This window comes from Pantherophis guttatus, chromosome 11, assembly GCF_059756535.1.
Source record: "Pantherophis guttatus breed Tessera chromosome 11, ASM5975653v1, whole genome shotgun sequence".
Taxonomy (NCBI): domain Eukaryota; kingdom Metazoa; phylum Chordata; class Lepidosauria; order Squamata; family Colubridae; genus Pantherophis; species Pantherophis guttatus.
This window is the reverse complement of record NC_142073.1, coordinates 17,589,104-17,609,824: the sequence shown is the minus strand read 5'-3', so window position 1 is coordinate 17,609,824 and position 20,721 is coordinate 17,589,104. Positions and strand designations below refer to the sequence as shown.

At 40.3% G+C, this 20,721-nt stretch overlaps 1 long non-coding RNA gene across 3 annotated transcripts; it reads right to left on the bottom strand.

Moving 5' to 3' along the window:
• Positions 1-6,063: 6,063 nt before the first annotated feature.
• Positions 6,064-20,673, bottom strand: LOC117670349 (uncharacterized). 3 transcript variants are annotated; one of them, XR_015729589.1, is made up of 5 exons: positions 20,540-20,673; positions 13,249-13,373; positions 13,013-13,137; positions 11,862-11,968; positions 6,064-10,213 (listed from the first exon to the last, which is right to left on the bottom strand). It is a non-coding gene; the product is annotated as an uncharacterized LOC117670349 (long non-coding RNA). The 3 variants fall into 3 exon arrangements; XR_015729587.1 differs by adding an exon at positions 20,295-20,380 and having other exon boundaries at positions 6,064-13,137; positions 20,540-20,668; XR_015729588.1 differs by lacking the exon at positions 20,540-20,673 and adding an exon at positions 19,160-20,262 and having other exon boundaries at positions 6,064-13,137.
• Between the last annotated feature and the right edge of the window lie 48 nt (positions 20,674-20,721).

The following is a 20,721-nucleotide window of genomic DNA, read 5'->3' as shown; positions in this document are numbered from 1 at the left end:
AATCCTTTAATCCAGGGGTCTCCAAACTTGGCAACTTTAAGACTTGAGGACTTCAACTCCCAGAATTCAGCTCTGGGAGTTGAAGTCCTCAAGTCTTAAAGTTGCCAGGTTTGGAGACCCCTGCTTTAACTTGTGCAAGTGTGCCTAAGAGCTGTGAGAATTTCTGTCAGTGGAAAAGTATTCTGGTTGCAAAGAACAATTATTTTTGCAGTATGGCTAAGCTGTTCATCCGCTCAACTGCCAAAGACATGATGAAGAGGACAAGGGGTTGCACCACCAACCCAGGAACAATGCAAAGGGGTTACATGGAAGTGCAATAGGCAAGGATATTTGGATAAAGCTTCATTTTACAACTGTTACAATAGTTACATCTTTATCTTTATGGCAAACCCTTCCCTGGAACAGATTACCGATGTAGCCTAGAAAAACCTTTCCACCCATTAATTATTGCAATTAGGGAATGTAATATTTAGTTAGCTTTTCCTAGCCTAAGAATTGCATGTTACATATTATTGAAAATGACCAGAATGGGTTATCTAAACATCTCAATGGGTCAACCTTTACCTTTCTTATTATTCGTTATCCATGTAATTCTGGGAAATCATTGACTTCCTGGCCCTTGACTCTGTCACAGGAGGAAGAAAGTTTCTGGCCAAAAAAAAAAAAATGCCAACTCACATTTTTCTATTTTCTTGGTGGAAAGTGGAAAATGGAATCTTTTTTTTTTTTTTTGCCTCTCTTCTAAATCTAAATTGTGAAATTAAGCTGTGCTAATAGGACATGAAGATTCCTGAGATGGTGCAAGTATAATCATTTCTTCTGAAGCTTTCATTATTGTGGCTCAATGAAGACATTTGAAAGAACATCAACCCAACAATTATTCCTTCTGGTTGTCCTCAGCTTGCTATTTAAACAGACACCGAGCACAAAGATTATGACAACATTCTAAAATTGTGTTAATCTTACCCTCGTTCTTACTAAGAGTTACAGTAGTAGCCAAAAATTTTGGAAACCTTTTGGAAAAAGCATATTTTCTAAAACTAGCTAATAACACTACTTTTTTGGGGAGTAGCACCATAAAATTATATATCAATGGAAAGATAATTTAATCAAGAATGTAATGCAATAACTTTTATGAAGGATTTTATTTAGAATAGCAGTTACAGTATAAAGAAGAAAAGTGAAACACATAGAAAAAACGAGACCTACAAAAATTTTCACCATAGAAAAAATGAGATCTACAAAAATGATCACCATGTCAGTCAGTTAATACTTAGTTGGGTAACCTTTAGCATGAATGGCGGCCTTACAACGTCTTCCCATGGAGTGAACCAAGTCTTTTAGTTCTGCAGCTGTTATAATGTGAAACCAAAATTGAATGATGGCTTCTATTAACTGGGTTTTATTGCTGGGTCGCTTCTGACTAACAAGTTTCTTTACTGGGCTCCTTAGATTTTCAATTGGGCTAAGGTCTGGGCCATTCCCAGGCCGTTCCAGAAGTGGAATGTGATTATCTTGAAACTCCAAAAAAAAAAAAAGTGGTGTTATTAACCATCAAACCTCAAAAATACACTTTTCCCAAAAGTGTATTTTCCCAAAATTTCCACAATTGTGGCCACTATTGTATGTCATTTTTTTTTCTCTAAGAGAATACGTGGGTGTTCAAAGCAGGTTCAATTATAATAAATTGATGAAATATGCTGGCAATTTTTATTTTACTGTCACAGACCGTCCCATCATCCCAGTTTCTCAGATTTCCTACATATCCAGATGTGAAAAAGCTCCGTAGGAATTGGACAAGAGAAAAAAGGATCTAAAAATTATATCTGTATATTTCCTTTTATTGCATTGGGTCCACTACTAAAATCAATAGTCCAGGAAAAGGGATGTGTGGGGGAGGATACCAGAATATTGATTTTTGTTTTATTTAGATTACATTTTAGCTTATTAGTTTTGACTGCCTTGAACAGAAATAATAGATTTTTGCCCACTATTTATCTGACCCACTTCAATGCTAAATTAGACTTCTGATATATGGGTGGGGCCTGGAATAATCTCCCCTCCCTCGTTTTCAGGTCTTTTAAGTATTTTATCACCTGTTCATATGGGAGAATGGCCTATTGGAAACCTTTCTGTCACCCTATGTCATGTCCAATAAAGATGTGTGAATCAGGCTTAAACCAAATAATTGTGCTCTCTACCTTATTAAGGCTGGGATGTGGTGGCTCAGTGGGTAAGACACTGAGCTTGTCGATCGAAAGGTCGGCAGTTCAGCGGTTTGAATCCCTAGTGCTGCTTAATGGGGTGAGCCCCCGTTACTTGTCCCAGCTTCTGCTAACCTAGCAGTTCGAAAGCACGTAAAAAATGCAGGTAGAAAAATAGGGACCACCTTTGGTGGGAAAGTAACAGCGTTCCGTGCGCCTTTGGCATTCAGTCATGCCAGCCACATGACCACGGAGACGTCTTCGGCAGCGCTAGCTCTTTGGCTTTGAAACGGAGATGAGCACCACGCCCTAGAGTTGGGAACAACTAGCACATATGTGTAAGGGGAAGCTTTACCTTTACCTTAAGGCCCTATTTAGACTGTCTTTTCTGAAAGAGCTTATTAAAAATTCATTTAAAATATCTCAATCTGTTTTCTCTCACAACTTTCCCTAATGTAAGAAGCTTTTGTGCACGCTTCTCTATAATGAGCATATTTTTTTTTAACTTGCACTCCCCGAAAAATAGTTTTAACGAATTTTTTCCCATTATTTTATTTGCAATAAATTTCTCTCAGAGATGCTTTTTAAATGTAAACATCTCTGACGTGAAATCTTTAGAAGCCATAAATATTAAGAGAGTGAGAGTCAAGCAAAATTTGGAGTTTTTGATTCAGTTTGAAAAAATGATCCAATCCGATTTGGATGGTCAGGTTGAATCAACTAAGCGATTTAAACAAACAAGTGAGAAAAGAATATATTCCAGAATTTATTCTTACTGCTTAAAATTAGTTCCTCTATAGCAGTGGTGGGTTTCAAATTTTTTTACTACCAGTTCTGTGTGGCTTAGTGGGCGTGGCGTGGCTTGGTGGGCGTGGCAGGGGAACAATACTGTAAAATCTCCATTCCCTCCCCAATCCAGGGGAAGATTACTGCAAAATCCCCATTTCCTGCCGATCAGGTGGGACTCGGGAGGTAGAGAATAGATGGGGGTGGGGCCAGTCAGAATTCTTACTACCGGTTCTCCGAACTACTCAAAATTTCCTCTACCAGTTCTCCAGAACTGGTCAGAACCTGCTGAAACCCACCTCTGCTCTGTAGGTCACATGATCAGGAAGAAAAGAGGACAGGTTTAGAATGAAGAGATGAAAACTCTTCATCATCAACTATCCAACTACATTTCCTTTAGAATAATACTCTGGGGATTTTTATTTTATTTTATTATTTTTTTGCCTATAGCCACGAATCTGATCTAGCATATTTGTAAAGTTTGATCTAATTTGGTTTCATTTTTGGACAGCCACTGTATCCTCTGAAAGACAAACACTTGGACAAAGTTCTCAAGTACCCATTTTTTCACTTTATTTAATTAAACAGAACAGACTTTAAAAAAAGAAACAGAAAAATAAAAGGTGTAAAGCAACAAAATTACATGACATGAACCTTTGCATAATTTATTTCCAACCTTTGTTGGGTTGGAAAGCATAAAAAGAAAACAATTCTGTGCATGTGTAGCAGCTGTCCAAGCTGTCTGAACTGATTCAGAAGCATCCCATTTGATTTTATAATTTATCTTGATTTGCTAGTTGAAGTCAGGAAGGCAGGTCCTTTTCCGCTTGTAGACAAGACATTCATTTAAAGAATGTATTTTTCACAGGTAGATTTTTGGTGTCCATAGTTGAGAGAAAAGAGCTGCTAACTAGGCTGGGGCGAAGTCTGTTTTGGTAGAGCTTAGAAAACATCCCTCAAAATCAGTGATGTATTTCTTTTAGAATCCTAACATCCATTCAGAAGTCAACAAACTTCTGAAAGGAGAAGCAATGGCTGTGTAGGGACAGGCAAGGGGGAATAAAATAGAAAAAAATTAAGAAAGCACTATAGTTACATGGTTGAATTCTCACCTGTAATGGAATGTGTTAGATCATGGGTCACCAACCTCACTGAGGATTACGAGCACAGGTTTTCCAAGCAGAGGGAAGACCTGCGGGAGTACAAGGCCAGCTACTGGCACCTGGAGGCTGAGTGGGCTGAGATGGTCAGCTATTTCCAGGCCATGATGCAATCCTACTGGAACAAGGCCCTCCAGTTCTTCACCACCAGCGGCACTTCCCTCCAGCCTTTGCCCAAAGCCCCATACCAGGAGGCTGAAGCAGACCCCAAGTTGGAATTCCTGCCCCCCCCGATCCACACAAAAAGACACAGAAGGGGGAGACTCTCTACAGCAGCATAAACGTTCATTGCACGTATCAGGCCCAAGGGCCGTAGTTTGAGGACCTCTGATTTAGTGCAATATAAAGAAATGCAAATAATTTTTCTGCGGACGACCAAAATTTTCTCACGGACCATCAGTGGTTCACGGACCACCAGTTGGTGACCGCTGTGTTAGATTTGGAGAAAGAGGGGAAGAGATGCTGCCCTAGGAGACAATCTGAGGAGAGAGGCAGGATCCCCTCTGTGGCTAAACGTAAAGGGGAAAAAACCTAGGAAGGACCCTGATTATCAGGCTGTTAAATATGAGAGAAGAAAGTTTGTACTTTCAGAGCAAGATTCTGTTAATGTAGCCTTAACAATAACGTAGAATTAGTTTGTCTAGCTGTGATTCCTGTCTGCTTAACCTGGAAGGTTGCAAGTCTGAAAGTACAAAAGTACACTTCCCGTCGCTTTTAAGTACAACTCAAAGTACAAAACTTCCAGTGTAACTCACGTAATAACACTAAACTTCTGCTCCCAATTGTGGTCATTAAGTCAAGAATTACCTGTATACACTTGATTGCTTCATAAAAGGCCCTGAAGATCTTTCATGCAGTCCATAGCAGTGGTGAAATGTAAAATTTGTTACTACCGGTTCCGTGGGCGTGGCTTGGTGGGGGTGGTGGGGTAATGTGACTGGGTGGGCATGGCCAACTTTTTTTTTTTTTAACTTTTAAAAACATTTTTTCTACAACCTCTTCGGCCGATCCCAGAAATGCTCTGACAATCCCAGCTGAGTTGCCTGATCGTCAGAGGCTTTTTTTTTCTTTTAAAAGCATTTTTCCTACAACCTCTGAAGAGGTTGTTAAAAAATGCTTTTAAAAGCCTCTGATGAACAGGCAACTCAGCTGGGATTGTCAGAGCCTTTTAAAAGAATATTTTTTTTACAACCTCTTCAGCTGAAGAGGTTGTAGAAAAATGCTTTTAAAAGTTTTTTAAAAAGCCCCTGATGATTGCGCGGCTCAGTTGGGTATGGTGGGGGAGGGATTTTTGCTACCGGTTCTCCGAACTACCCCACTGCCATCGCTACTGGATCGGGTGATCCGGTCCGAACCGGGAGCATTTCATCCCTGGTCCATAGATACGTTATGACCAGGCCGCACCGTTTCCAGATTCGGTTCCAGAAAGGTGCTTCAGATTAGCTCAAGGCCGTGAATGCAGCCATGCCATCTTGAGAGAAGATACAGCTGCTTTAAAGAGTTATAGGCAAAGAGCTATATTCATGTCTCTATACACATTTGTATGGTAACCAGATCCACGGTGTTGCGCAAATTATAATATCCTATGGCTTTGGCTTTGCTTAAAAAAATATTTTCTAAAATGAAGGGTATTATTGCTGAAACTCAGGTTTCTCTTTTTCGGAAAGAGACTTCTGTTCTGAAGCAAAAAACGAAGCAGGGCTCCCGCCCCCCCAGTCTTTCCCTTTTGTCTCTAATTACTTCTTTTCTTCATCAGAAGTATTTAATGAGAGAATTTGCTGTGCTACGTTAGGCTGGAAGGAGGGAGATCATGAAATGTTTCAAGGGTGTCTCCCAACTTGTCTTCTCCTCTCCTCTTTTTTCTCCCCCCGAGTACATCTTTAATTATTACGTATTGAAAATGACACATAATATAATTTAACATTATTTTAATCGCGATTCATAAGTCACATTTGGATGCATATTTTGCCCTTTTTCCTCCAATAGTGGATTAGACCAATAAAGTTGAACTCATAAATGTGATGCTTTCTAGGTGAATAATAATTTATGAGCCAATCTCTTTTTCCACTTATGGTGTATAAGAAGATGTATTCAAGTGTTCCATTTTTCATTCTGAAACCAATATATTTTTTGTCTGCCTCTCATCTATATTCTCAAACATTGCAGTTCTATTTAGTTTCTTTAAAGCATGCCTGTTACTGTGAGAGTCACAGTTCGATGTAGTGTTGAAGGGCATCAGGCTGGAAAACAGGAGATTCTGAGTTCTAATCTCACTTTGGGCACCGAGCCAGCTGGGTGACCTTGGGCCAGTCATACTCTCGCAGTCCTAGGAAGGAGGCAATGGCGAACCACATCTGAAATTGTGCCAAGAAAACTGCAGGGACTTGTCCAGGCAGATGTCAAGAGACAACAATGACTCGCACACACAAACACAAAGCACATCCACTCAATTGGATGTTATTGGATGAGGAGATACTATAAAACATGGCAATCCCTGTAAAACTAGGCTTTAAGTCAAGAAGGGCTGTATAGATAATAAACAGGGCCTTGAATTGTGCTCAGCAGCCCATGCTTCATATAGGCAATAGGAAAGGTTACAATGGACTGGTTTTTAAAGAGGCAACCTCTACACATCATAACGTTTGAAGTCTTTCAGTCAACCAGGAAGCCAGATTCACTGAACAACTATTTTATGAACTTAATAACTGCAGTGATTCACTTAACATCTGTAGGAAGAAGGTATGTAAAACGGGGGGGAGGACTCACTTAACAACTGTCTTGCTTAGCAATGGAAAATTTGCGCTCAGTTTTCATTGTAAATCAAGGATTATTGGTAACTGTCTCGGTATTTTAATTGCTGCTGTCATTAACAGAGTTTCTCATAAACTTCCACTGGAATCCGCCTTCCTATAAGGCAAGAAAGTTTGTTTTCCATGCTCGGGAGCGTGACCTTTATCTGTAGGATACTTCTTCAGATACTTGAACAGAGCTATTACTCCAACTCCAGTCATTCTTTTTTTTAAGGCTGATTATGCCCCGTGCGCACCCCACCCACCTAGTTGTTCTTAGCAGAATTCACTTCCTCAAACTTCCCTGAGCTACTTTGAGTTTGGTATTGATAGTTTAAGTGCAGACATTGTGGTACCTAGAACTGGATCAAGAGTTCAAGTGCTGGTTGGGCCAAACTAAAGGACTTCAAAACATTGTTGTGTATGGATCCTAATCGGGTGAAATGCTACCAGTTCGCTCCGGTTCGGGCGAATCGGTAGCAATAAAAAAAGCTACCAGTTCAGGAGAACCGGTAGTTTAAAAAAAGCTACCAGTTCCTCAGAACCGGTATTTCCAACGATCAGCTGTGCTGCGTGGTTTAGCTTTGCTAGAAAGCAGGAAATCCTGCGCGCGCATGTGCAGCACGCGCCAAAAGGAGGCTTGGGAAGGTAAGTAGAACAGTGAGGATCAGCTGTGCCATGCAGTTTAGCTTTGCTAGAAAGCAGGAAATCCTGCTTTCTAGTGAAGTTAGATCATTTCTAATGAAGTTAAATTGTTAAATCGGATTGCCCCCCCCCTCGCTGTTCTACTTACTTTCCCAAGCCTCCTTTTGGCACATAGTGTGGATGCACACATACACACAGCGTGCGTTTGATGCGCACTGTGCATGCATGCACATCGCATGCTTGGCGCACAGCGCGCATCCGCAGCCAGCGAACTGATAGCAAACCAGTTCAGATTTCACCACTGATCCTAATGTGGTAATGTTAGTCTTATTCTGTGTTTCCCCAAAAATAAGACCCTGTCTTATATTTTTTTGAACCCTGAAATAAGCGCTTGGCCTTATTTGCTATGCCCTCAAAAGCCCAATTGGGCTTATTATCAGGGGAGGTCTTATTTTGGGGAAAACATGGTAAAAATGGGGAAACACAGATGCTGTCTGGAAATGATGAGAATTCCCCAAATCGTCTCTTCTGGGGAGCAGGATGTTTGGAGAAAACTAATCAGTGCCATCTTCTTCGTTTGCAGATATATGAAGTAAGATTACCATGACTAGGAAGGCCTCTAACGGCAGCTATTTTAACTGGCTGCCATTTGAAGCTGGCTTTTAGGGAGGCTGCTTACATGGGGCTCACAGCCAGCAAGACATTTCAACAGCCCTCCTTTAAGTCGGTTTTAAATGCATTTTACTTTTCAATCTTTTCCAACCAGTCAAGTTGTGCATTTAAAAAAGAGTAAATAACCAATATCTCAAGTAGCAAGTATTAATGCAATTTTATTGTGGGATCTGTTATTTTTAATAAACTTGATTTTGCACAACACTTAGCAGTTTCCCCAAAAGGTGGCAGATCCCTCGCAAATAAGTCCTCGACTTACAACCATTTTTTTTAGCAACCATTCGAAGTTACAACATTGAAAAAAGTGACTTATAACCGGTCCTTGCAATTACGACCATCACAGCATCCTCATGGTTACATGATCAAAATTTGGGTGTTGACAACCGATAAGAATTTACAAGGGTGGCAGCTTCCTAGGGTCATATGATCGCCCTTTGCAATCTTCCCATAAGCAAAATCCAATTGGGGAAGAAGATGGATTCTTTAAATGACTGCATGAATCACTGAACAGCTGCTGTGAATCATTTAACTGTGGCAAAAAAAAAAAAAGGTCATAAAATTGGAGGTGACTCACTTAACAACCGCCTTACTGGGTAATGGAAATTCTGACTCAATTGTGGTCGTAAGTTGAGGACATCCTGTAAGGCAGAGGGGCATTATTTCTGCTGGTTTGGGGGCTGCAGGCGGCTTTGTGTGGTATTTTGGAGGCAGCAATTCAAAAGTCAAAGGCGGTAGATCCAACCAGAGTATTGGCTCAGAGATTTTTAGGAATAAAATGGGTACCTCAGCAACAACAAGATTTGTTCTTAAATCCATTTAGCTTTACGCACAAAAAAGATAGAGAAATGTGGAACCCAAAACATATTTTCTAGACTCCTGCATTACCCTCCTGTCATTTTCCCTAAGGGATTCCTTTACTTCAAGATGCTTTTATCAAGGTTTGGGCACTCTGCTTCTCTTTCTGCCCCCCGTTTCTTCCTAATGTATGGATGTTACCGCCGTTGGAGTTTAAAAACACACAGAGAGATTTCTAACCGTCTTCTAAATCAGGCTGGACATTCTAGGATGTTTTAAGCTGCTTTGAAGGGATGTGGTGGCTCAGTGGGTAAGATGCTGAGCTTGGCAATTGAAAGATCAGCAGTTCAGCGTTCAAATCCCTAGTGCCGCGTAACGGGGTGACCTCCCATTACTTGTCCCAGCTTCTGCCAACCTAGCAGTTCGAAAGCACATAAAAAATGCAAGTAGAAAAATAGGGACCACCTTTGGTGGGAAGGTAACAGCACTCCATGCGCCTTTGGCATTTAGTCATGCCGGCCACATGACCACGGAGACGTCCTGACAGCGCTGGCTCTTCAGCTTTGAAGCGGAGATGAGCACTGCCCCCTAGAGTTGGGAATGACTAACACATATGTGCGAGGGGAACCTTTCCCTTTACCTTTTTAAGCTGCTTTGAGAGAGGCTCATCGTAGAGCCCTACAATTGCACCATCAGAATTCAGTAGCAAATGGCCAGGCATCAGAAGCACAATTTCCTATGAGAAACAAAGGACACAAATCACTTTAGACTTCCAGTTAAGTTGCCCAATTAAAATAAAAATGTTCTGCAGACCCAGCCTCGGTCCAAAAGTGATGCCATGACAAAAAGCACATGACATAATCTCTGGCCTGCAACAGCAGAGCCTCCCTTCATGCATCAACTTGGGTCAAGTTCTCCATAGTCTTCTGCTGGCCCACTTTTATATGTTACTCACATACATTTCCGCAGGGAACTAGACAACCTCGTGGATGCAGTCATGAAAACAATTCCAGAACTCTTCCACCTGGGAGGAAGTGCTATTTGACTGTAAAGCTGCCACTTCCCATCCGAAGCTCATGAAGACGATGATCTCCTGATCATTCCATTGTTCCCCAAACAGGTGACCAGGAAGATAAAAGCCTGTGAATCATTCCAGTTGGATCTGGGGAAGAAGAAAAAAAGGAACACCGGGGCCATTAAAACTCTTGTCCTTCTGACCCGAAGATCAGACTCGGGACAACTGCTGGATGTGGAGTTCACTTTGTCAAAGCAGCAGAAGGAAAAGACACAAGGGTGTTTATTTCCCTTATTAAGGAAGGGACAGCAGTTTGGAGTGTCCTGCCAATACCAAGAATATGGCTTTGCCTGGAACTGGGTGTTGATTCAAATGACTCTCCATGAAGTGGGGGGGGAGGGGAAATCTCCTTTTACTATTGCGTCTGTCATCTGCACCTCTATAACTGTCTGCTTTGGTTCTGCAACCCAACAAGACTGACACAGAACTTCAGAGGATAATTAGAACTGCAGAAAAAACAATTATTACCAACCTGCCTTCCATTGAGGACCTGTATACTGCATGAGTCAAAAAGAAGGCTGTGAAAATATCTACAGACCCCTCGCATCCTGGACATAAACTGTTTCAACTCCTACCCTCCAAACGATGCTATAGGGCTATACACATCAGAACAACTAGACACAAGGACAGCTTTTTCCCGAACGCCATGACTCTGCTAAACAAATAATTCCCTCAACACTATCAAACTATTCACTAAGACTGCATTACTATTACTATTAATCTTCTCATCGTTCCTATCACCCATCTCCTCCCACTTATGACTGTATGACTGTAACCTTGTTGCTGGTATCCTTAAGATTTATATTGATATTGTTTTCTAGTATGGTTTGATTGCTTATTTGTACCCTATGACTATCATTAAGTGTTGCACGTTATGATTCTTGACGAATGTATCTTGTCTTTTTATGTACACTGAGAGCATCTGCACTAAAGACAAATTCCTTGTGTGTCCAATCACCCTTGGCCAATAAATCTATTCTATGCTATGCTATGCTATGCTATGCCATGCCATGCCATGCCATGCCATGCCATGCCATGCCATGCCATGCCATGCCATGCCATGCCATGCCATGCCATGCCATGCCATGCTATGCTATTCCATTCTTTCTGTTCTTATTCTATTCTATTCTATTCTATTCTATTCTATTCTATTCTATTCTATTCTATTCTATTCTATTCTATTCCTCTTTTATTCTATTCCATTCTTTCTATTCTCTATTCTATTCTATTCTATTCTATTCTATTCTATTCTATTCTATTCTATTCTATTCTATTCTATTTTTACCATAAAGCAAAGTTCACCACTATGTTATCAATTCTTTCTGCCTTTTTCCCTCATTTTCATTCCATTTCATGGAAAATAAAATTGCTATTGAACTCCTCTTCCCCACCCCCTGAAATGGGGAGCTTTTTTGGTTCATTCTGAAGGGTGGGATCCAATGTTCTGCCTTCTACCATAGTGACTTCATGTTCAAGAAGTGTGATATAGTGTTCTCACTTGCAATGCATAATCCTCTTTCCGTTGATCATTGGCCTCCAGGCTTCCTATACTTCCAATCAATTGCAAGGGAAATTCCCAGGGAAAAAATTCCTTCTAGCAGCAGCAAAGACCAAGAAGTGATAAAAAAAATCTTTCAGAGGGTAGATATGGTTTCGAGAAGTAAATCCTGACCCTGGACTATGGACACAAGTATAAAAAGAGCAATTTCACTAGATACCACATCTGTCACCTTGCCTTTTGAGATCCTCCTCTGGCTTGTCCACTTCCTAGGGAACTTTTTCATATCGGGAAATGCAGGGAATCTGAGAAACTGCAGTGATGGAACAGTCTGTAACAGAAAACTAAAAATTGCCAGCATATTTCACCAACTTGCCATAATAGAACATGGCATTAAAACACACAGACCGAATAAAGATAGGTAAGGTAAAGGTAAAGGTTCCCCTTGCATATATGTGCTAGTCGTTCCCGACTCTATGGGGCAGTGCTCATCTCCGTTTCAAAGCTGAAGAACCAGTGCTATCCAAAGTCATCTCTGTGGTCATGTGGCTGGTATGACTAAATGCCAAAGGTGCACGGAACACTGTTACCTTCCCACTAAAGGTGGTCCCTATTTTTCTACTTGTACTTTCGAACTGCTAGGTTGGCAGAAATCGGGACAGGTAACAGGAGCTCACCCCATGACGCAGTGCTAGATATTCAAATCGCTGAACTGCCGACCTTTCAATCGACAAGCTCAGCATCTTAGCCACTGAGCCACCGTGTCCCTCTAAAGATAGGTTAAGCCAGGTAATAGATAGATAAGACAGAGAGACAGACAGACAGACAGACAGACAGACAGACAGACAGACAGACAGGCAGACTGATTGACTGACTGACTGACTGACTGACTGATTGACTGACTGACAGACAGACAGACAACTCTGGTGGTCCAAATATCAAAAACTATGGTTATCCAAATATCACTGCAGTAGATTGTAGTCTGGATTCCCAGAAGGGTCTGCATTCCAGAAGACTGAAAGACAAAGAAGCTTAGATACAGTAGTTGGTTGGAAGACAGAGAGTTAAGACAGCTCCAGTTTAGAAATTCTCTTGAATAATGCCAGTAGGCACTTTGGTTTGGTAAAATGTTTGTCTATCGGCAAGGAGCAAGTTCCAATTGGGTAAAGGTTTTGTAAAATGTTTACCTTTTTAATATTGTAAACAGCCCAGAGTTGTCTTGCGGTAAGATGGGAGATCGATATGAAAGGAACTGTTTAGAAGTCACTCCATATGTGTTTCTTGTTTTGGGGGGGGATCTGGACATGTGCCCGCAAACCAAGCCAGCATGGCTCACACAAGTTATATTCCGAACATCATTTGCAACCTTTTGTCATGATGCAACTTACTTAATTCATGCCATTTGTATAATGACCTCATGGTGAGCATGATGTCATCATGGCTTCTACCAGACATTTGTGGTTCTTGGAGTTGTAGTTTAGCAACCTCTGCAGGCTGGTTATGTTCTAAAGCACTATGGAAATTAGGAAGAGAAACAAAAACTGTTACTGGAGAGAAGAAAAATTGGGGGAAGTTGTAAAACACATTTCAATACTGATGTTATTTCTTTTAAAAAAAATCTTACCTGTTCATGTTATGCTCCTTATATTTAGTCCTAATAGGAAAGAAAACAAGGTGCTAAAATGGAATCTTTGGCTGATAAATCCTTGAGTTGATATCCATTCAATTGCTTGCTGGAATTTCAAGGCTCTAGCGTGTAAAAACAAATTATGAAATTTGGTCAATATAGATATTCCCAAAGTGAACGACATTGTCTAAAGAGGAACAAAATTATGTGAAACAGAGTAGGATGAAAGGAAACATTTGTTCCCAAACTTAGGTTTGATATGAAATTAGTGCTGGATTTGTTATAGATGTTCTGTAGACTGATGTGTAATGAACACCATACTTTAATGTAGCATTTACACAAACATTCAAGTATAACTACAAAAAGGAAGTGATCCCTCAGTGGTTGTACCTGATTTTATTTATTTTATTTTATTGTATTGATAGGCCACACATTCCATCATGCCTCTGAGCAATTCACAGAATAAAAAAATGTATCTTAAAAAATTCATACATAGGAAATGTTATATAAGAATTGGCAATCAGAGTCTATTTGTTACCCATTTCATTTTGATTTGCAGATTTGCAGTTTTCCTTGCACAGAATATAGAACTGCTGCCAATTGCTGAATTTATCCTCAAACAATAATTCAGGGATATTAGCAAGGATATGTTTAGAATTATAATTTCTAACCCATGTTCAAATGACTAAATAGCCTTCTCATTGATCTCCATCGTCTTGTTCTTTCATAGTTCTGAAATAAATGCAGGCACATTCAGGAATCCAAGCATGACTGATAACTATCATTCTCTATTTGATTACATTGTGTCTTACAGATACCTTTTTACTAATGATCCTTTATGTTTTATTTAGAAGGGAAAGAAACATCCAAGAACATTCATTTTCTAATTTTAAATAGAGAGCAGAGATTCCATAAAAATAACACCCATTTATTCAACAACTGAAATGTAATTTAGTGAGCAATAAATAAATATTCCATAGAAGCAAAATCCAAGAGTGAAAACAAACCTGTTTTAACAGGATAAGTTTCCCTCACTAACAAAGGATTTAGTTTAGATGAGGCATCAAACCCCCAAATGAGTATTACATAGAAGCAAAAAGTTAGATTTTTTGTCTGTCTGTCTGTCTGTCTGTCTGTCTGTCTGCCTGCCTGCCTGCCTGCCTGCCTGCCTGCCTGCCTGCCTATCTAGCTATCTAGCTAGCTAGCTAGCTATCATCTATCTATCTATCTATCTATCTATCTATCTATCTATCTATCTATACATACATATCTTTGTTGCTATCTAGTGGTCATCCCAAGTTTTATAACTCAGGCGTGGAAACCCTCACGAAAGAGGTTATGGGAAATTTATTTACAAAATTGGAAATGATGTAATGGACAGAGAGGGAGAGAGAGAGAGAGAGAGAGAGAAAGGAAATGATGATACAGTATCTAGAATTTGTCGGGGGTGGAGGGTGGTTAGGTAGACTTTTCTGTGCCTGTAAAGGAAATTATAAAAACACAGTTTTCTAACAGCTGGAGATTAATAGGCAGAAAAATGATTCAGACTCAGTAAATGCAAGAAATGGCAAAAGAAATACTGGATATTACTCTAATTATGATTCAATACTGGTCTTTATATATATATATATATATATATATTCAATTTATCTCTGTTGTCGACTTGAAAGACAATGGATTGAATTCCACTAACAAGAACATTTCCCAGTATTGCTCAGAACATTTCCACTAGAAAAAAAAAGGGGGGGGAGAAGACTTCGCCGTCTTTGGTCCAACCTAAGCATAGTACATAAAATCATCTGCCACAATGTCCTTCCTGTCAATGACTACTACAGCTTCAACCACAACAATACACGAGCAAATAATAGATACAAACTCAAGGTAAAGCGTTCCAAACTCGATTGCAGAAAATATGACTTCAGCAACAGAGTGGTCAATGCCTGGAATGCACTACCTGACTCTGTAGTTTCTTCCCCAAACCCCCAAAACTTTAACCTTAGACTGTCTACTGTTGACCTCACCCCATTCCTAAGAGGTCTCTAAGGGGCGTGCATAAGCGCACCAGCGTGCCTATCATCCCTGTCCTAATGTTTCCTTTTATTCGTATCCTTTTCACAGATTTATAATTATGTTTACACTTGTATCTGTCATAAAATACATGCTTGACGAAAATAAATAAATAAATAAAATAAAATTTCAATCACTCAAATTCTCTGCACTCACTAGCCCTGCTTTCCTAATCCTCCAGTAGAAAGAAGTCTTTAGTGGGGAGGGTAATAGCAGACTGCAAAAGCAAGGGAAATGAAGGATGGCCCTGTCCTTTTTCCATCATGAAAAACACTCTATTGGACTGAAACCTTCATCAAATCCGGCCTTCCTTTCCTCATTCCTTCCCTATTCCCTAATCAGAGAATGTACTGATCTGAAACTGGCTTCATTTAGGATTTGGTTCTATGCTAAAGGAGACATTATAGGATAATTGGAAGAAGTCTAATCAGAGCACAAACAAATAGCAATTGGTCAGCTTCAATTGCCTCAACACCCTTCCCATCTCTACTCTCTGCCATGTGAAACCCTTGTTTAGTGACACGTATGTGGTTTTCAAGCAGTTGGCAAGAAAGCGAGCCATGCTTGAAACTCCTGGGATCCATTTCTAGATGTACTCTAGATATACTCAAGAGAATTAAAATTTTTCAATTCAGTTTAATTTGCTAAGCTTTAGAAACAGGAGATAAAGAATTTCCGGACTGTCTAGACTCTTCAGATCTGCTTAGATTTGAATCACTGAGATTCAATATATAATTAGGCGTGATTTTTTTTAATTTTGATTTTGACTAATTCCAACTGGATTTAAGCACACTTGACACAGAATGAAGGGCATCTGCTTCAGGAAAGAAGATATAATAGGCATTTACCTTAGTTTCCATTTAGTTTTGAACCCAATCTGCTAAAATCAAACCAAGCTGCTAATTTACCCAAACAAGAAACAGAATTAGCCACAAAATTAAGAAGTCAAAATGTATGTCCATATGATGCAATCCTGCAGGAGAAATTTCTTAGAGGTATTTAAATGCTATCTCTTCTTGTACTGATTCTGAAATTGATCTGGACATTTCTATTTATTAAATACAAACAGAAAGGTTGACAAGGCAAATTAAGTTCATACAAATTAACTCATCTTATTATTATTATTTTTTTCTCACTTAGCCACAGTGAGATAAAACTGCCTGTGGATCTCTGCCTATCCCTTCCTGCCAGAAGCAAACTAGAATTTATTGGACATATGTTTGCATTCCACTTAATACAATAATGCGCCAATATTTTTCAGATCAACTTTGTTAGTAATTCATGAAGAGACTATTTATACTCATCATAATATGTTTGCAGGCATAATGTATTGCATAAATCTGAATAAAAAATATTTAGTTATTAACCAAAATATAAGGTAAAACAAATACTAAGTTACATTCTGAAAAAGACCTGTGTGTGTGTGTGTGTGTGTGTGTGTGTGTGTGTGTGTGTGTGTGTGTGTTATATAATCATTTTCAAAGAGGGTTGTTTGGGGTCATCTGCAACTTATTTAAAGAAAAAAGGATGAATAAATATTGAATTACAAGGACGATTATTCCCATCATAATTCACCTATTTGTAATGACTTCTCGTTATCGCAGGGCTTCTTCATAGCCATAGATGTGAAGGAGGCCTCGTTCCCTCAGCAATTTTACCCCTATCAGATTATCTCATCTGATTCTATTATTTCTTTCCCATAAATCTGCTAACAGTGATTTGTTATTTGTGGCCCTGTTAACGGATCTGAAGCACTGTTAAAAGGATTTATCTAGCTTTGTGTCTAAGAGCAGTTGATGTCTTCAGCTTTTGTCACTCCGGCGTTTGGGAAATCAATTTGGTGGCTTTTCATACTTAAATTCAGTGGACACCACTCAGTTCTGCACCATAAAATAAGGCTCTGGATAAACAAAAGGTGCAGTAACTGTACTTAATGTGTTGGCCTTGATAGATGAGTTTGTTTAAGTCATAGCAAATGACACTCAAAGTCAATATAACTCACAAGACTTATACTGGCCCCTTTTGCAAATCTCCCTTCTGCTTGTTTACTCAGCCAAGGAAGACATGAAAATACACACTTGAGAGGGGTTTTTTCTTCCCTTTCTTTAATTTCTCACCGATAGTGGTGCGAGAAGAGGGAGCTCCTCTGTACAAAATCCACCGACTGTGCTTATTTTACACAATTATATATGTCTGCATGTGAGCACACACAGAAAGAGTGTATTTGGGAGACTACCCTGAACTGAAGCTCTCAAGAGAACCTGTGTGCTCCCAAAAGTCAAGTGCTTGAAAAGTACAGAGCATATTAAAAGACAGTTGATTGAATCATCTCAAGTAAATGGAATCAAAACCCCAAATTGGCAGTGAGCAAGCTGAAGGAATTGAACTCTGTTGGCTCTTTGGTGGTCTGGACACTTCTAATGGACATATGAAAATGTGCAGGTGCTACAGAAGAACTCCAGCCTTACCTGGAAATTGTTCAGATGCTCATTGTAAGCAGTTAAACACTACAGGACGATCCTACCAATAGTGAGAGTTTAGGGAAGAAAAAAGAGAGAGAGAGAGAGAGAGAAGACTTTTGATTTTAAACCCCTATCCGTTTGTGCTATATAACAACCAATATTTGACAGCTCCCTCATCTGTCATAGGTTAATAAGACTAATATGCACCTCCAGTAATTTGTCTTAATACTTTGGAAGTTTGAGCTCAGTCGTGTTTATAGCCCTCCGTTGCACTGCTATCTCTCAGCACAGATTGTGTTAGCCAGATGTGGTTTTGGCATTCCCTGTTTTATCCTTCAGAGCTAACTGGGCTGAGAAAACAGAGAACAAGTTCTCATTTGGTACATGTAGCATACTTAGATGGCAAATCATCTAATTCAGAGGGACCCCTTTCAAGCGTCCATCCCCCCAAAAATGACTGCTGTTCATTTGATTTGTTCATGCCACAACTGTTAATTTCTCCTCGCAGTCTTAAAAACGAAACAATCTATTGTGCTACATTCAGAAGAGCAAGGAGAATGTACGAGACATGGCATGAGTGACTCTTTGGACTGACAATTCCTGTTGACACCCCACCCCCCTATGATCATAAATCAAACCGGGTGCATCATATTCACCTTTTCATAAATTCCATGTTTTGAACTTAAGTCAGGAAAGCACCTTTCTTTAGGAGCTTCCGGTAAAGTGTTCTGATAACCCATGCCTGTAAGCATGCAGATGCTTCCCAAATCAATTTGTGATGTTATACGACAGCCCAACCACCTCTTTCAAACTGTTCCTTGTTACCAGTTAAACACAAACTTGATCATTTTGAATTCTGGCTGTCAAGATTGAGCAATGTCAGGGCATACACATACGAAGTCTCCCTGCCTTTTCTTTCGCCAACTTCAGATTCTGAGACTCTTGGCAAGCTCTTCTAAGGACCTGCTTCAGTCTCCACTAGCAGATCCTTAGAATTGGGCAAAGACTGTTTCAGTAGGAAATTCAAAGGTGGTGTTTGGTGGGGGGGGAAATAGTTGAAGCCAATGTAGTGGGGTGCAATGTTCAGAAGCCTGGTTTAATATATGACTAAGTGTCAAGAGTCAGTTTTCTGAGAATTACTTTTCAGATAAACAACTTTATAGCACTACACTTAATCTTGCCTACTCGAGACATATCATTTATCACCAAATTACTAGTAACTTTAATCCCTGTTGTGAAGTCAGCTGGAAATCAAAGCTGAAAGTTTTACAAAATTTTCGTCTTATCTTAGGATAAGAGGGAGAGGGAGAATCATAAATACACACAACTCCACACAGTACCCAGAGACTAACAAGAACAGTGTCCCTTTTGAGTCTTACTTTCTAGAAATATACTTGCAGGCCGTGTCCTAAGGGGAGAAATCATATTGATAAGGAAAAGTTGGTAAAACACAACATCCTGTTATTAGCTCCAACTCCAGAATAAACGATCCGGCAAAGCCATGGAAACGTCTCGGACGCGAAAGAGTTAATGTCAGACTGTCGTGCCGACGCTAAAAGCTCTTAACTTTTTTTTCCCCCTTTCTTAAACGAGTTTCTAGTATGGATTTTTTTTCCCCAGTCTAGAAAATTGGAAGCGGTTCAGTATGAAACTGGTCTGTAGGCGAAAGGTGGCGCTGTCGAGGTTTAAACGGAGCGCGAGTCAACTGGATTTTGTTTTAACTCGGTTCTTATTTTTGCTATTAATTTTTTTTTTTTAAAAAAAAGCACCCCTCGCCGCCGCCGCCGCCGCGAAGCCAGAAAGAGCGCACGTGACTGTTTTAAAATAATTAATTGAACAGACCGTCCGTCTTTTGCAAACGAGACCCCGGTTGCATTGAAACAAAAGTTTGCAGAAATTCTTAAGGCTCCTGCTGCCTTCTTCCTCTGGTTTTAATTCTTTCCCTTTCCTTCCCTCCCCTCCACCCCCGTCCCAAGAAAAAGCCACTTCAAACTTATGTTTAAGATCTAGGAATCCTCTTTAAACGAACCAGAGGAGGGGGAGAGAGAGAGAGAAAAATAACCGATTGCTCTAGGAAGAAGAGCATATTCGTGGCTTAGCAATGAGCCACTTGTCTTAAACTTTCTGACCTCTCACGGTGCTATCGATCGGAGGCGGGCGAGGAGATAGATCAAGGCTTAATATATATATAATGTTGACCCGGAGGCGCCTTGTCCTGGACTCGGAAAACTCCGAGGCACGCAAAAGGCCGAAATCGCGGCTGAAAAACGTGCAAAAAAAACCCCGGTTCGGGCTCGTGTCTGCGCTGGGAAAAAGACTCCGAATTCACTCCCTTTAGACCCCAAAAGGCTACGGGCCGTTTGAAGCACCCCTTCTCCCCGTTCCTCGTCTAGAAGGAGAAAGCTGAACAATATGCAAGATCTATTTTGGGGGGATCTCTAGAGAGCCGGTTAGGACACTCCAGTCTTCTGGGATCACCGCTCAAGATGGGATCTATTTCCAGGACGTTAATACCTGGAAGTCTTGGGGGAATCTGCGTGGAACTTCGCTCGCTCGCCCGCGCTGTCTGTCTGTCTTTCTCACACAGAAAGACTCAAACGCTTGGAAGGAAGGGAAGCCAGGAGTTAATCCACTCGAATATATATGTACTCCACATGTGCAAACGCGCTAGGGTGCACAAATTCACGGCAGCCTCCAAAAAACACAAAACCCCAAAACGCAGGTAGGGAAGTGAGAGACGGTGCATAGAGCACCCTTACCTATTATTTCTCGCGTTTTCTTTTGCAGAGTTGAGAGTCCTAAGCAGATGTTTAATAGTTTTCGGGGTCTCTCTCTCTCTCTCTCTCTCTCTCTCTCTCTCTCTCTCTCTCTCTCTCTCTTTCCTCTTTTCTCACCCCCCCGCTTTTCTCCCCATCTCTCTTTTTTCCCCCCCTCTCCCCTC